This window comes from Diachasmimorpha longicaudata, chromosome 1 (genome assembly GCF_034640455.1).
Source record: "Diachasmimorpha longicaudata isolate KC_UGA_2023 chromosome 1, iyDiaLong2, whole genome shotgun sequence".
NCBI classification, from domain to species: domain Eukaryota; kingdom Metazoa; phylum Arthropoda; class Insecta; order Hymenoptera; family Braconidae; genus Diachasmimorpha; species Diachasmimorpha longicaudata.
Genome location: NC_087225.1, coordinates 11,224,539 through 11,242,331, shown reverse-complemented (window position 1 = coordinate 11,242,331; position 17,793 = coordinate 11,224,539). Strand labels below are relative to the sequence as shown.

Genomic DNA, 17,793 nt, shown 5'->3' with positions numbered 1-17,793 from the left:
AGAGTAGTTGGAGATAGGGTGGTATGAGGGGTGAAAGGAAGGAGGGAGATGCTTTAACAAGAAACTCTACTGGGGAATTGAGAAGGTGGAGAAAAGGTGGGTAACCTATTCTTGGGCACTCAGTTTGTCTGTGTGTATACGCCCCCTTTTAGAAGGTAATGAATGCAAACACTCTTGGGGGACAACCCATGCGGCCTTAGACGGTACGTGGAGGACCGGTTGCCCTCATTAAAGGTTACTGGGAGCTATAAAGTCATTAGGTGTAATGTGGGCTGGGGTGTTGTGGAGGCCGGATGGATTCCAATGGGAGTTTTGGGACACTGCGCCAACGGCAACTTTGGGGAAGGATTATTTTGGGGGTTTTTTTTGGGACGCTCTGGAGAGGCCCCAAAAAAACCCTGGGATTCATTTGTCGGGATTGTTGGCTGCTTTTGATTGAAACGGGGGAAAAATTGACGCACGGTGAGGAATAGCGGGGCCTGGAATAGGGCCGAGTACTGGAGTTAGACGAGAGCGTGTGATCCCACGTTCCCCATTTTCCAGTTATCGTTTCTTCAAAAAAAAAAAATGTATATATATATATGTAGAATATTGGGGGATTCGTTCGTAGATTACAGTGACCGTTGGGAGCAATAATTAACTCTAATGATGTTTATAGGTCTAATTAAATCCAGTATTCCATTTTCAGTTGCGTAACCATATCGCAGTTATTGATTATTACATCACATTCTCGTTGGCGAGTATTGTTACCGAGTTTTCAGTTCATATTGATTGTAAATGCCATTATTCGCCGCAACTGTCACGTTTTTCAACGCGGTTTGCGGTCACTCTAGTGAGAATAGTTTACTGTAGTTAAAATTTTCTACCCTTTGACCCAAATACACATAACTAAAACAGGTTTTAAATGAACTTACGATATATTGTTCTCCCTTTTCACATCCCGGGGAGTTTTCGTAGTAGCAATCACTGGAAACAAAAAAAAATGGTCAAGTTGAAAAAAATATTGTTTCTTGTTTCAAAAATCCTCATATATATGTCCCAATTATAATCGTCCCCAGATGAAAAATAAAATTCCCCATCACTCACACTCCTAAAAAAAAATAAACAAACTCAATACAAATAGATCTATATTCATCACGTTTTACCTTTAACGTCAAATTTGTCATAAAACCTGACCGGATTCCTTTTTTTTTTACCATTCATTTTTATGTTTGCTATTTCGTGGCAATTTTACTTTTTTTTTTATGATATATCGTATTTGAGTACGTGCACTCGCCCCACATATCTCTGTATACAGACTAATAAAACGAGATAGCGCGAGGGTAAAAAACGATAAATGTGGTATATAACTATAGATCCATACGTGACGATTGAAGGTAAAGTTGCCACGGTCTGGCGAAAAATAGCTTGATGGAAAATTGTGGATACTCAGGAAAGGGCATCATAATACACAATTTTATCGGAGGCACGTGCCAATTTATGCCCCCATGTCCGCTTTTTCAATCCCATCGTCCATTCATTGGCCCTCGGCGTTTTTTATGAATAGCCTCTTGGTCATCACCTTTCTCGGAAGAAAAGCGTGAATACCGTAAATAATAGTCCAGGAAAGTGGTAGGGTCTGTCCTGACCACAAAATTTTTTAATTTCGCAACACCTATAGGGTTCTCAAATATCATAAAAAAGGGGTTTGACCACCTAAAATTCTTTATGAAAAATCTCAGACGGAAATGTTACGTTAACTGAAAGTGGTCTGACCAAAAATTGATTTTTTCACTCGTCAAGAGAAAATTGTAATAATGAAGGAGAAAAAATTTATAATCCCCTCTCTCGCTTTTGTGTGAAATATAAGAGGCAAATCGTCGAAAAATCGCTTGACGATATTTCTTTCTTCCTCTCGATTCATCGTCTTTGTACCGTCTCAGACGGCCTGACAAGCCGTTTTGCCGGCGGGCGAGGAAGCACGGGGTGAACGGAGGAAAGGAGGCGTGAGAGTCCTTGCGTTTGGATGGAAGGGAGAAGGGGGAAACGAGCAATTTCCTCCGCCAATTTTCCAACCGTCCTTATAATATACCTATCTGAAACCTCTGGGTCCTCTCTATCCTCTCGTTTTTTCCGCGACGTCGTACCCGCCCGCTTATTCTTCAACCGTTTTACACGGCCTCGTTTCGTCATAATTACCTGACGCTCTTCGTCTGGGCTACCCACTACCCTTCCCCTCCTGCTCCTTCATTTTATGATTCAGAATTCCTTTTTATTTTTCATTTTATTCTTGTCCGGGGATTTTTTTACAGAAAGCTGGTTTGGTACTTATTCAGCCGGGCCCGGGAGGAAAGGGAACGGTGCTTTTATTAATTGAATATGGCTAATTATCAATCACAACATACTGATAGAAGAATTCGTTTGACGTTACCAAGGTTAAATAGTTCATACTCCATAGCGCTGTTGAATTGTAGATTGTGAATATTCCTTGATAATTACCCTGCAATTCAATTGAGCGGTGGCATGTTGATTTATATGAACCTTTGGTAATAATTATTGAATTACATGCAGAGGGAAATTTCTACAAAAATAAGCTGACCAAATACCAAAGATCGTGTGATATATCGCGTAATAGCAAAAATCAATGGGGGGGATACGTGAAAATTGAGGTGAAGCACTTGAACGGTCGATGTGAACTAGATGATGTACTCGATCAATCGAAATTCAGTAACTGTTACTGAACACTGGCTCGCACCAAAAAAAAACTCTTGTGTTAGCCCAACTGCCTGGGAAAAGGTACTTTACTGGATTAACAAGATTTCTAGTTAACTCGAATGAATATGTATTTCATTTAAACGGATTAAGAAAAACGATTCGAGCGAATTCATTCAGCACCATTAACCGAAATTGTCTATCAATGCGGAATTTCTTCCATATATTTTGTTGTACCATTCAATTTGAATTGAAATTTTTAGTGAAATACAAATCAATTCTGGTTTTGGAATATTATTTCTGAATGCACAGGAAACGTCGACTAAAATTGGAAAGAATTAACCATTGATTTTCGATATTAAGGAAAGTTTCTGATTTATCATCCCTCAAGTAAAGCTACTCAACGCTTTCTTCCAATAGACTTTTATAAAACTTTGGGTTCCATTTCAGTCACGAAATCATATCACAACGTTTTAGCTAATCGAAATAATCCTCATCAGACCCGAAGTTCTAGTACAGTAAATGTGATATCAAGATCCATCAGAATCTCTGCAATATATCCCCAATCTCAATTTATAACAGTGCTATTTGCGAAGCGAATACTCCCCATTTTCCATAGCTATGTCTGGTTACTGTCGACGTCAAGATATAGTGGTAAATTATAAAAATAAAATAACAGACATTTTCTCATCGGAAAAATTTTATTTAAAAACCCTTAGTTATCACGAGCAGTTCGGCTGCCAATCATTACCTTCCATCATTCGGATTTCAATTTTTCATTCTGCCTCATGAAAATCAATGAATAAGGGGGCATTTTAACTATCTGACGACAAAACGGCAATTATTAATTCATCAGAATTAATATAATTCTAGTTCTGATAAGTTATTGTGAAAATACTCTACAGAATTCTATATCTGGGGGTTTTCTGATTCATCGAAAAAAAAATGCACTCAGTAATGATGAAGCCATATTTACCTCATGTTTATACCCTTTCAGCAGGGTACAATGACAGTATTTAGCTACAGGAGAGGTGAAATGAATCATTTGTTCAAGTCAAGACAAATGTTATTCCTGGGGTGGATCTAGGGACTAACCCGAGGCCTCTGAGCTGCCGGGTCCGCATTAAATAATAGGACGGGATACCGCAGAAGGCTCCTCTCCACGAGTGAGGCGTATGCACAGAGTCCAAGGGTAGAACGGAGAAGGGTGGTATACTCGGGGGGGGGGGGTGAGGGATGAGAGTGAGACAGAGTGTAATCCGTATTCCAGTTAAGTACATTTCACCTAACCACATTTTCCGCGCGGCGTCTTACTTATCGTGGACCCTCGGCTGTGTGCACTCCCGCCGACCACGCCCGTTTTAACAATGCCAGGCGTAAGATACAACAACGTTAATTCAAGCACTCGAACTAATCCTCTTCTTTTGTGTTTACATTCTGTTGTTGGGGGGAGAAGTGAGAGCGAAGTCCGCTAAATCGACGTTTTTTTCATTAGCAAAGAAATATTACTGAATATTAAGCTGCTCCCACTTTAAATTGTTGTTAGAAAAATATTCGAAGTGACAAATTCAATGATTTAATTATAATTTAATTATAAGGCACACATTCCAGTTACTTTTGGTTATAACTTTGAATTCCTAACAATGGAATTCCCCGACAGTTGAGTCGATCTGAAACATGATAACAGTTTCTAAGGAATTCACCGGAAATTTTAGTCCTCCCACTTTAACAGCGATTTTGTGTTTGCAGCGGTTGTACGCGGTCTCTGCAGATCCGTTCGTATTTCCGGCAATCAAAAAATTCCTATAAATTCACCTCAGAAGAGACATAAAAATCCCCAGCATTCATACCCACTTCACCAGACCCCATTATCATGCAACATCACCGGTGCATAAAAAAGTTGAAGACACAATAAGTTGAGTCTGGTGAGCGGCCAGTGAGTGAGAGAGTAGATCCTTCTTTTCCATAAAAAAAACTCATGCAGAAAATAGTAGGGTATTTCAGTGTGATCGCCGCGCTTCCTCAGAATAGCTTCCCGGCTTTTAAAATGTGGAATGGGATTTTGGAATTCGTATGCGTCACCGGACATCTTGCCACCGAGTTGGCCCAACACTTTGGAATTTCCTAGTGCCGTGGATATATATTACCACGGAAACCACATGGTTGGAGAGAATTTTATGGTTTAGCACCAATCCATTAAATATACATGAATTCGAGTACCTATTTCACTTGAAATAAGCGCTCCAAATTTGTGAATAAAAATTTCCAGAAATCATTGGATTTTATTCAATGAACCGATCTATTACAAATGAACAATAGTTTAAATATTTGTTCATGAGATTTTCTCAACATCCCCAAAGTGAAAAAGCCTTCAAAAGCACTTTATATTTTTTCCACGTTAATAAAAATAAAAATGCTTTTTCAATATCCTTTTCACAATCCATATTATTTCCCAAGTTCGTTGGGGAACAAATAAAAAAAAACGCGCGCCGTTTCGGCGCCGGTACTTTGGTGCGAATCAAACACGGCAATGGTCACGCGAAAAAATCGCCTAACGGATAACAAATCCTTCGTTTTGCAAAAAAAAAATTAATTCCCCCAATAGCCCGAATGGCCTTCTAAAAATTCCACACCACCAGCCCACCACAAGTATCAAAAGCCAATAATCCCATCCCCCCCATCGACCGAAAATTCCAATTTCCCCAGAATTTTCCTCCCTTCCCCGTAAAGATCGAGGAGAAATTTAGCATCTAGACATGAGGCTGCCTGAGAGAGAATGTTGCGGCTGGTTAGGTGGCGCGGTGCCGCGCACACACGCTAATTATGCAAATGTATTTAGATCCAATGCCGTTGTTAACGGTTCGTGCATGTGCGAGTTTCGACTGCACGCTTATATATCCACCAATGAAATGGTTTTCCAAGGGCTGGTATATGTGCCATGCATTCTGAAGTGTGGTATAACCCACTACCCCCTACCCCCTACATTACCGGGTGTCAGTGTTAGTACTGCAACTCCTCCCCCAACCGAGCCACCTCCCTCCTTCCCCCAGTCTCTCTTTCTATCGAAGTGTAAACGGAAGGAATGGTTCAAAGGAGCGAGAGGAAGGAGATGAAAGACAGAGTGCTGGGGAGAAACGGAGAAACGTCCTTCGCACGTGGTGGCGTTTACTATTTCGATCAATAAGCACTCACAAGGATGTAGCTGTACGGCTACGGAATGGTGATTTTCGTGGGTTTATGAGAGGTGGAAGGGATGGGGTGGAGGTGAGCATTGGAGAAGTGCATGTGAGGGAAATTTTGGGTGAGGCGACTAATTCTGAATGGGATACCACAATTTTTTTTTTGTACTTGAGGACATGACTGGGATTTACAATCAGGTACGAGGCAGATGGTTGTCATGAGGAGTAGTAATATTTACTGCAGGCCCATGTCTGTAGTGAAAAAAAAATATCTGGACCTGGAATATCTTCCAAAAATCGTTGCACAAATCTTCCGGTGAACCACTCTTTAAGACGCAATTAATTTTTTTTAATCTTCAGAGAACAAATTCTTGTCGATTATTTCCCGATGATTACTTTCAAACGTCTGGTATATATATATATATTAAATCGTATGTAATTATTGCGAAATTTATCAAACATTTTCATTGCTATCTGATCAAATATCGAATATGTCACAGTATTTTTCGACCCTCACCTCCAAAGAGGAATGAATAACTGATTCTGCGAATGAGAGAACGTGTTATATTCGATGAGTATATATGTGAGTGTTAGAATGCCTGGAGGAATGCATGAGGGATGCACGAGGTATGCATGCGGGATGGTGAATTGGTGCCGAAAGCTATCCCGTCTGTTTCTCATTCGCACGTGAGAATTGCCAGGATTTAAGAGGTCAATCGAAGAGAAATCATCAGGCGTATGGTATCTGAGATGAGAGGGAGGATAATCCCGGCTAATGGACATGCCTGTGAGCAGCAGGCGTCAGTAATACCATATAGGATACAGGACCGGCATTGCCCACAGCTCCACACCAATGCTCCCTGTCATTTTCGGATACTGTATTCTGATTATTCGCAATGTGATGCCTGCGGTACTATGTATACATGAATGTGTTTGCGGTGGAATGCAAGCGTATGTGCATCAGTGCCTTGAGATTGCAAGTAATTGATGGAGGATTTCAGGCGTGAGTGAGAAGCTTTGCTCAGACTTTTTAAATGTTTGATTGCTTCCATTATTATATTCATGAAATATGAGAATATTCGGGTCTGTTTCGTGGTGAAATATCGCAGCTGTTCGACACCTCTTAACTGCCACAAAATTATTGAAAATTATATTTTGTGACAGTCGAGATGTCTAATTTCAAACCCTTACCTGATCGTCATTAATCACTACCGGGTACCACCACGTAACGAAGAATAAAATAGGTCGACAATGAACGTCTATTATTAAAATAAATACGTACAGGGTACGCAATAGGATTTTCCCATATACAAAATTGGAAATTTGAGTTGATGTTGAAGGTAACATACTCCACCTCTTTATTGTAATATTGTAAAGACAAATGAAGTCAGGGTGTAACTAACAAAAATCGTCTACACTTAATCAGAAACATTGAATTCAATCAATCAGAAAGTTCTTTCACGACTCCCGTGAATTAAAAGGATTGCAACATTAATCATGATTACAAATTTCAATTCTTCTCGTGCAAGGCCGTAAAAAAAATCCAACCTACTGAAAAGACTCAGCGAGATTTTTATTGTTTCCATCTGATAAAATTACCTCCTCTTTTTCTCCCTATCACTCTCTGTCTCTCTCTCTCGTCTTGTGCATTGTCCCAACAGCATCAAACTCTCGGAATGACTCTCAACAACCGGATTAGCAAAATACTTCAACCAACAGTTCACCGTTCTATCTCCGAATCCTTGTCGAGTCCTGAGTCTATTCAACTCTCCATCTCACTGTTTTACGATTTTTTGTATCTATGGGCTTTCCGGCGTTCCCTTACCCGGCCCTTTAGCTGAGACATTTTCTCCCTTTATTATATTCTGTTCGTGCTTTTTATTCTTCCATGAAACCTTGGGCCTCGCTGTGGCACCACAACCGTGCCCTGAAAGAATTATGAATGCCCACTTGTGAGTAAAAATGCGGCTCACGACCACCGCGTCTCGGCAATTCTATTTGGTGAGAAGCATGCTGTAAGATAGGACCTAGCCCTGTGCCAGAGAGGCGTCCTTTTACTCCTCCGCTGGCACTCGTTCATTGTTGGAAACTCATAGCGAACACCCGACTGAACATTTCCTCGTGAAGATGCACAAGCCATCGTGTTACACCGACGTTGCACACAAATCAGGCTTTTTATGTGTTTCACGTACGCTCATATACAAAAAGCCATCTGATAATAAATGATCAAACATATACCAGAAAATCCACTTATGTTCATAATGAAGCCTGATCAGGCTCGCCAAATGGCAGGCATCATCGTCATGCAGTTAAAGGTGTGTAAGAGATATGAGTAAACATATTTTTAACTGAAGATTGTGTGTCTGCATCTTCAAAACAGGGGAGGATAGGGCAAAACGGACCGGGAGGGCGGAACGCAGAGTGAGGTGGATCACTTGATTGGCTCTGATCACAATTCAGTCAGAGTCGAATCATAATATCGCAAGGGCATGAGTGACATCCAAGTTGATGCACCAGGTCGGGCTTAATAAAGCTCATCACTGGCTCAATCAGGACTGAATTGGATTGTTGCGAATTTGATCCAGTTCCCAGTTGTTTTTTATGCCAGTTTATGGCATTCAAATCCTGTTTGCACCTTCATCCACGTCTTGACAGAATTATGAATGCCTACTTGTAAGTAAAAATGCGGCTCACGATCACCGCGTCCCAGCAATTTTATTCGGTGAAAAGCGCTGTAAGATGGAACACAGGGCTCTACCAGGGTGGCATCCCCTTACTCCTTCAGTGGAGCTCGTTCATTGTTAGAACTCATCGTGAACACCCGACTGAACACACTCTGGTGAAGATGCCCAAGCCACCACTTCACTCCAACTTTGCACCAATGAGACCCTTTTTATATATTCCGCGTACGGTATATCCTTTACGCTCCCCCTTTACCATATTTTAATTAATGAAAGCCGGAGATGTGCGAATATAACCCGGATGTAACGATGAATACGTATTTCCCGGGGTTTGAGTGTGTCTTTTTTTTTAAAACTGTTTTTGTCGAATGTCGGAGTTTATTTTTGTCTGACAAAAAAATTGAGAACGAGTGGATTCAACGTTAAATCCGGGTTTCATGTTTTATGAACCAGTTTCGTTAATTATAAGTCTAGGGTAATCGTTATTCAGCTGAATTAATTCGTGTTTTTAGTGGAAATGTAGCATCGATTGGCAGGGGATGAAAACTGTGGAATTTTTAGTCGGGCATCTAAATAATTTATATGATATTCGTTACTGATAAATTTCACGATTATTTTTCTTCACCTGTGATAGTCAGCGTATTTATCTCTAGTAAAATGACTCAATGACAATGGCGATCTGACATGTGATGCTAAACTTCGTGGAATTTTTAAGGATAGGTATAACAATTTTTTATATAAAACGAAATGTTCGTGACATTATGACCACTTGAAGTGTTACTATCTGAATTTTTAATTTTACTGGATCCGAAAAATTCTAGTTTTACTCGCTTTTGAGTGACACCAGTGGCTTAATAAGCCCGATAATTTTTATAAAAATTGAATGAGTGTGACGCTATTTGATTGACAGAATTCTCGCCGAATCATTTAAATACAAATTTCAAGAGTTCGAAAAGACGGAGTTTTTCAAGTTTTCATCGGCTATTCTGAAAATACATTTCTCGGGGAATGCGATAACATTTAATGATGTGACGAATCGTGTCACGGTGAATTTTACATAGTTTTATATTTAGCTGAAAAAGTAATCAATTCAGATGTCTTGAAGGAACGAGAGAATGTAGAGAATAATTTTGGTGCGTTTTCATGGGTTAAAACATTCAACTCCCTTTATAACATACAAGGCCACTTAAATACATGGAATTATATTTTTTTAATTTGAAAATGAAGCCATTCTTGGACAATTTTCTTCTGCTTTTATTTCATGCCCATTTCGAGTTCAATATCACAAGGATTTACGATGACAAGATACATCATGTACCATTGATTTTTATATTTTTAAAAAATATTAATCGGTTCTGAATGTGAGATAAAGTTATTCGATAATAGCACTGCAATGAATCGATATAAGTTTAAATAAATATTTTACCCGCAAGAATATTAAAAATTCAGGAGCGCTTGAGTGACGGTACAGGAATGAATTTTTATAGATTTTTAAGTGTCTTCATTCTTAATTAACCAGGATATTTGCATCTGGCATCAACTAATTCAATTAAAATTCATCCAATTTTGATAAATTTAATTTTAAAAGATTGTCTCCCCCAGTGGTGAGGAGGAAAAGCCAAATGTGACGTTAGAAATGACACCCCTAAGAGCTATTCTGATCTCCAAAAGATACGGCAACCCAACTTTTTCGGTATGACAAAGTTTTCGTTTGTATATCTCGAGTTGGAGGAGACAAATGAGTCTCCGGTGGATGTTTTTCATGAAAAATTTTCCCTGAATCGAATATCCAAGGCCACTCTGACTGCTTCGTATTCACCATTTGCATTAATGAGAATATGATCGTGAGGGCCAGAGGCATAGGGATGGATAACGTATGGGAAGGAAAAAAAAGAAAAAAAAATCATAACACACAGATGTCTATTTTTCAATTCACCGATATAGATCGCATTTTTATGGCCTTCTCTTTACGATTTTCCGGGAAACAGTGAGCTGTATATCATCATGTCTCACCACACACCGGAGTGCTTTCATAATATTATTTGTACTCTCCCTTCTGCATGACCATGAATACACTGAGCAAGGTATCGGCACGGTTATTACCTGTAACCTGATAGTGGCTCACAGTTTATTGGAGGCTTCATAATTAGGTTTCACGGCTGGAGAATATCTGGGAGGAAGTAATTTGCCTCGTTCCGAGATTCTCCCGCACTCGCATGGTTTCTTATGATTTTGCTTAAATAATATTGCATCGGTATTCAAAAATTCGATGAGAGAAAACTCGAGGCTTGTGAATTGAATAATTTATCGTCTCACCCTTCTGCGGAAGAAACAATTTGCAATGACTTTGGCGATAATCAATAGGAAACGTTCTCCTCACATGAAAATTCGGAAACGAAAGTCTTCATAAGACTTTATATTCCCGTTTCAGCTGAACAAAACGCGTCGGAAGTTCCCGTCATTTATTCTAGTCTCGTTTAATAATTAATATTTTCCGATAACTCGATTGGCATAAAACCGACACACTGAGAAACTAATACAATTGTACGGATCAAATATTGCGGAATTTACAGTGAATTTTCGAATGGTAATTCGCGACATATGGTCGCCCGAAACTGATATGATTGACAAAATTATGTTCTTCCTCAATATATATTCACCCATGCAATATTCTCATTCAACATTCCTAATTTATTTTTCATTAAATATTCAAAATAGCCCGTAAACGGTGAACGCACATATTCATCCTTTTTTCGCAACAATTGAAAACACACGACACCGTCAATCGTCCGCCGACTCCGCTAGCGTTAATATCGTAACATTCACAAAAGGGTGAATCATTTGTCGTGTCGCAGTCTCTGCTGCCGACCTTCGGCCATTGTTAACAAATAAATATGAGAGCAGGTAGATGAATCCGGCGCGCATCATCTATATTAAGATAATAAATGAATAATCAAAATACACCAGGAAAGATGTTCGTCAGCACATTTTCCTGTTCCGGAAGCTAGCAAATCATCCAACTTCACGGATACAAATGTAGTTCACAACACTGCGCAGATTCGCCTCAATGCAAATAGCGAAACCCTATTTAACCGTTAAATTAACACACCAAGTTGAGTTATAATGCACGTGAACTCTCTCTTCCTACCCTCGTAATATTCATTTTCTAATTGTTATGCAACCTTTATAAACATACCTATTAAGCTGGTTATGAAGGCCCCGATAAAGCTGAATTATATCGCATGTTAGCATTCATAGTAGCAAAAATTGCTTATCGCTAGAGGGGAAAAAAGTGTACACCCTCAAATGTGATAGTAAACGATAAAAAAAAATATTATAATGGATATTCTCGGTCACGAGATATTACTTTATATTGCTGAATAAAATTGGGTCATTTGAGGGTGGGGAGTGGGGGTCAGTCTGATCGTAAAAGACTTATTTACGTGTCTAGACATTGATTACACTTTCCGTTGTACTCACCGGTTGGACATTATTCAATGAATGTCCCATTTTATGATTAACTTTTGTTAATGGATTGAAATAAACATTTTTCTTTCACAGTTCCCTCTGAATGAGTTAGTTTAATGTTGTGAAATTCATTTGAGGAAATAAAATGTTGGTAGAAACGAACTACTATTTACATTTGCTGAAAATCCTAGAGAAACTCATTTGCTAAGGGTTGAGAGAATGAAACTTCCATGCTACTGCTTCCACAGCCAAATTAGCGTGAATTTTCAAATTATCATATCCCCGAGAGACCGAAAAAACTGATACTATTGCAGTTTCCCGTCCGTGGCGTGAAGTCGATGGTAAAGGTGTATCTATCACCACCTTCATCTATGGGGAAAAAAACGATCAATTTTATTACAGAAACTATATTATGTAATGGAAGGTACCAATGAAACTCCCTCATTGAGCCCTGGAATCTCCTTTGGCGAACTATTCAAATTGGAGTCTGTAGACAGAATGCAGCTAAGGTACACAGCGTTCTTGAGAAATTCAAGGGAAAAGACTCGTCTCTGTAAACTGATCTGACTTCTGTTGATGTTTATAAGCAACCTTCTGGCTCAGTCAAATATTTAACTTCCTCAAGAGTCAAATTTTAATTCAAAATTCGAGATGTTGAACAGGAGATAAGAGTTTCCAAAGATGTCAGTTATTCAATGAATAAAATTCATGATGTCTTTCCTCTGCCCATTTTGTACGTAGAAACAGCTAATTGGCATTGTATGACGTGACCACCCTCTACTTCACTCACTCATTAGCTCATAATTATCGTAGCAGAAGTCGTTTCACATAAGTAGCCACATACATGCGCTTATGTGGATGAGATCTAAACATTTTCCCACCTTTTCTGGAGTATTAGTTTGAAACTTGAGTATCTTTAGCGGTCATTTGCTGCTCCTATCTGGCATCTCTGACATTAGAATAATTAAACAACTGAGGAATAACAATATCGATTCTTTGAACCTTTTCGCTCGGCATCCTCTGCGACCTCCGCGATCCCTCTCTATCGATGAATGCAAAAAAATATTGATGCAACCTCGGAGAAATTCCGTCCACCAGAATGAATATCGACTCTCCCTACGCAAAAAAATTCCATTTTCCCGTCTATAAATATTCAAATTATTCCCTTTTCAATATGAAAATCGGAAAGGCAAAAGGAGAAAAATTGAAAACACGAAGGATAAATGGATTTCACCCATAACAGTCCATTCCCGTGACCCCGATCCTCCTCGCTCTACTCCCTTTCAACGTATCCACCGTAGCCTACAAAATACCATAAGCGAATCGAGTAATTCCATGGAGATGTTATACCACCGTTGCGTGTCGCACGTCTTCTCTCTGTTACCCCATCATCTACTGATTCACAATGCATTGTATCGGCATAAGGAGCTTTATTTCCTGATACGTCACACTCTCGTAGCCCATCCCCAGTCATAGCATCCCCGAGGATTTCAATCTTGTCCCCGTGGTGCATAAAAGAGACACACACTCGGGTGATGGTGCACAAGCACACGTTGAGAGAACCTTTAAAGATACGCAAACTCAACATTTTGTGAGAAAGAGGGTAAAAAAAATACGAGAGTTCTTTTTTTTACCCCGTCTCTCCGCGTTTTTTCACTGGAAATACTCACATATTGTCGACCTCATCTCGACAGTCGTTACCTTTCATTCAGAGGCCTATGGACCATTCATTTCTCGAGCGACGGGAGATGCTCGTAACTACCAGTCGACATAAAGAATGGGGATGGAAGGAAAAAGTTGGTCTTTGTCGATAGGAAGGGCTTCATTTATTTTTTCAACTGTTGGAATTATCCGTAGACCATTCCCCGTCACGTTTATTTCAACAATGTTGCAATTGTTGTAAAAATATTTAATAAAAATGCGTTGATACTCGTCAGGAAACAGAATCAAATATAATATCGGGTGGGGATGGGGTGAGGTGAAAGAAATATTTACAAAACGGGAGGATAATCTCGATCGAAACTGTCGAATTTACTCTGCAAAAAAGAATTTTAAACTTATTGATTTCTAAAATGTCATTTGATTTTACAAATTATTAAATTCCATAACTCAATAAAAAAGTTTTCCTGGTTATAATTCAGCATTATTTTTATTTCAACCCCCAAAATTCTTAAATCAAATTGCGAAAGTGAATTCAAGTCTCGGTTGCCATTTTTATAACTACTGAACTCCCATTGATTTACAGCAAGATATAACATCCAGCATTAAGATTTTACGATATTTATTTAGCGAAATGGGTAAAGTAGAATGACGAAGCGCGGGGGAGTGGGGGGGTCAGACGATGTTGGGTGAGGGAGGTGGAGAATGCTGGAAGGGCTTCGGGTGTTTCGTTCAACTCTCGGTTCTTAAGATTTAAGAGCTGTCAACGTCCACCCATAGTCGTTAGTCACGGGGCTTCGTAGCTCTCGCGAAGTCGTCGAGGGGGAGGAGGAAGAGAGAGAGAGAGAGGAAGTAGTAGAGAACGAGAGGAAAGAAAATATATAGAAAGTATGGAAGGAATTAAGGGTGAAACAATAACCCGAGTTGCTTTATGCTACGACAACGGTCAACCTATTTCTCCTTTTTTCCCCTTAGCTCTGTTGTTTTTACTTTTGCTTGGCTTGTACTTGGGATATACTTTTTTTGTTTTGATATTTTTTTTTTCATGGCAAGTGCTCACAGGTTGTGTTATTCTTATAAGTAATTGGAACAGTAATGAGAGATGGATGCTGTGGAAACATGGATATGACGCTTTTAATTGCAGTTTTCTATTGTTTTCAATGCATTTCGATAAGTGAGTTAACTTTATTTGGGAAATATATATCAGTGTTAAGATTATTGAGAATCGATACTATTATTTACAACGTTAATGACAGAACTATAATTGTCCAAATAATTTTGTGGATATCAGAATTCACACGCAACATAATGGAAATGAAAAGATACATTAAGAACATCAATAAACATCAACTTTTCGAAATTTATAATTCAAAAGACACGATATTAATCATTTCTTTGCCTGCATCGAGAACAATTATAAATAATCAACTAACGAAAAAGCTGCAAAGACAACTTGATCTCACCATTATTTTTCTAAACAATCCTTCGAGAAGTTTTACATGCGGTACGACCTGGGAAACAAACGTCTTAAAAACGCTCTAATCGCCCGTCTTAATTCCTAATATCTCATTAATCCTCTTTCCAGCTTGATCGCTCACTTTCCCCTCACCACTCCACATCCCCGATTAAAAGCCCGCAGTAAGCCAAGCACTCCCTCAAAAAATTAAACCCTCAGCAATATGAATAAATTAAACATCCCGAGAAGTACGAGAAGTACGTGGGGGCATAAAGCCTTTAATTTTCCGGAAAATAACATGGTCGGTGATCCATGGTTTATCGTCCAGGTGGAGATCCCCTCGAGAAGCCCGTGGTAGGCGACGTGGGGTGGCGGGGGGATGTGCTTTAAAGAGCATTCGCTGTGGACGAGACTCGATACTCTTCTATACCCCCGAGTATATACCGTTTCTGGAATGAGCGAGAGCGGACAGTGTACACACAGACAGACGAAGACACGTGAATGAGCACAGGGGTGGTGCGGGGTGGGGGGTTGGGAGGTTAGGGAGTTAAGTGCCTGGAAACGGCAACGTGTTCGCCGGACCGGAGAAGAGCTTTGGCTCCACGGTCCCAGTGTAAAAGGCAGCCGTTAGTTTGCAATTCGCATAAAGCAGATTCTCACAAGGCCCTTTTACGCTACCTCCCCCCCCGGCATTCCCTCATCCCTATGCTACCTTACACTCACCCCCTACCCATCGTCGTCCCCGCCTGTCTATCTCAATGCCTTCACCCGGTTCACTTCACTTCTATAATGCAATTCGTGCCATTTGGATTGTTTATATGGTTTGTCCGTGTGCTTCAACATTTAATTAGTCTCACTAGGGGCTTTTGGCTTAACTCAAGAAGGTAGAATAGTTTTGAGGTTAAAAGAGACGACGGGAATTGGTGGGTGAAGGGTGGAAGCCGGAGGAAGAGAGCTCAACGTCGTCGGAGTTTCGGTGGATGCTGAATTCATTGATGAGGCGGAGGATTTGAGGTGTTGGTGGTGGGGTGGAGACAGGGCGGAAAGGGGGAATAGTACTCGGTAGTGTACATACCAGTGGATTTCGGCGGAAATGCGATACGGGAGGGGGTGATGTACCGGATGCGGAAACTCTTTGTCGGTGGATTTCGCAGGGTAATTAGTCTGTTCAGTCGAGGAAATTCTTTTCTTAATGTTCGATTGACAGAACAGGAAGCCTTGTTCCTTTTGAGGACAGGCAGTGTCTCTTTACTTGCGAGTGAAAACATGTATCCCTTTATTTGGAATCAGACAGAACGCGCATTCGGGCCATTTCATTCATGCGTATGTGGAAAAAAGCCTTTGATGTCAGAACTCTAGAGAAAATGTTTTAAAGTGGGTTAAATATGATAATTGTTGATCAATGAAATGTTAGGGATTCGCATCAATACCTTTGACCTCAATGTTTCCGGAGTCATTGGCCTCCTCATAATTCAATATTCTGGACTATCGGTATTCCAGCAGTCAAGTTGACTAAAAATACAAATCTTCTCATTAATTATTGCATAAAATAAATTATCACTTAATTTTTTTTATTAATATATCAACGATCGGTAATAAAATGGAAAATATAAGGGAAGAGAGGGTTAAAGTAAAAGTGAATGCATAAGAGATGCCAAAGCTCGTTATTCTGTCGACTAATTGAACCCGCGTGACTGTAATAAATCGTTGAAAATGAGTTTTCTTCACTGGCCTTTGAGAGATATAATCCACCAGCGGGGTGGGACGGTGAGGGTAATACAAAATGGTAAATTGTGGAGGTGGAAGATAACTAGTTACTGCAGATATATAACGGGTCGAGAGAGAGTCTAATTATTTCCGAAATCATAAAATATTTGAGGAAGCCGAGTGAGAATTGACGGAGCATCTGGAGTTATTGTTTTTATACTTCACCACGATTTTGTTTAATTAACGGCCGGATGGGTGCCGTGAGAATGGAGAAGAACCGAGATTATTAAAAAATAAATTGCATCGCTAGAGAAGGGGGTCTGACTTGGCGGATACCTGTTTTACTGAGTGAAAGTAGTGAAACTCCAGGACCGGTCAGACATTGTGTGGCTTTTTTGTGGAGTTTTTTTTTGCTCTCATTGAGGATGGCACGGCCAGGGGGAGGGGGAGTGCATGCGTTATGGGCATTTTATGATTTTTATACGATGAAAAGAAAAAACAATCGTTTTATTATCCATTGTTTTTTAAAACTTGTTATAACGGAAACTCATGAATATGCATGAGGGTGGGAATAATTTGTATACAAAGATATCTTGTGTGAGATTGATTGTGAAGGACATGGAGGAATCGAGTATTGGTGTTGAATTTCGTTGAAATGGAGATATTTTTTTTTTCACCCTGGGCGAGGGGGGAATATATGTTTTCGGTGAGAGTTAACCTAGTTTTGATGAGTTAACAGGAAATGGAATGGTGATGAGTGTTAGAATTTTATGAGCTATTCTGTTATTTTCGTCGTAAATTTTTGTAATTCTTCTATGAAAAAAAAAAATGTTTCCCAAAAAAAAAAAAATTTCCGTTTCGTTGTTTTTTACAGAAATGATTTCAAACAGGAATTTCCATTGAAAAAGGATATTAACGGTTCAATTCGAGGGAGCCTTAGGTACGAAAATGC

General features: G+C 39.6%; 1 protein-coding gene across 2 annotated transcripts in view; it reads left to right on the top strand.

The window, feature by feature from the left end:
* The window catches only part of LOC135166688 (myosin light chain 1), a 102,319-nt gene that overhangs the window by 24,287 nt on the left and 60,239 nt on the right, over positions 1-17,793 (top strand). The gene's annotated exons all lie outside the window — the stretch shown is intronic.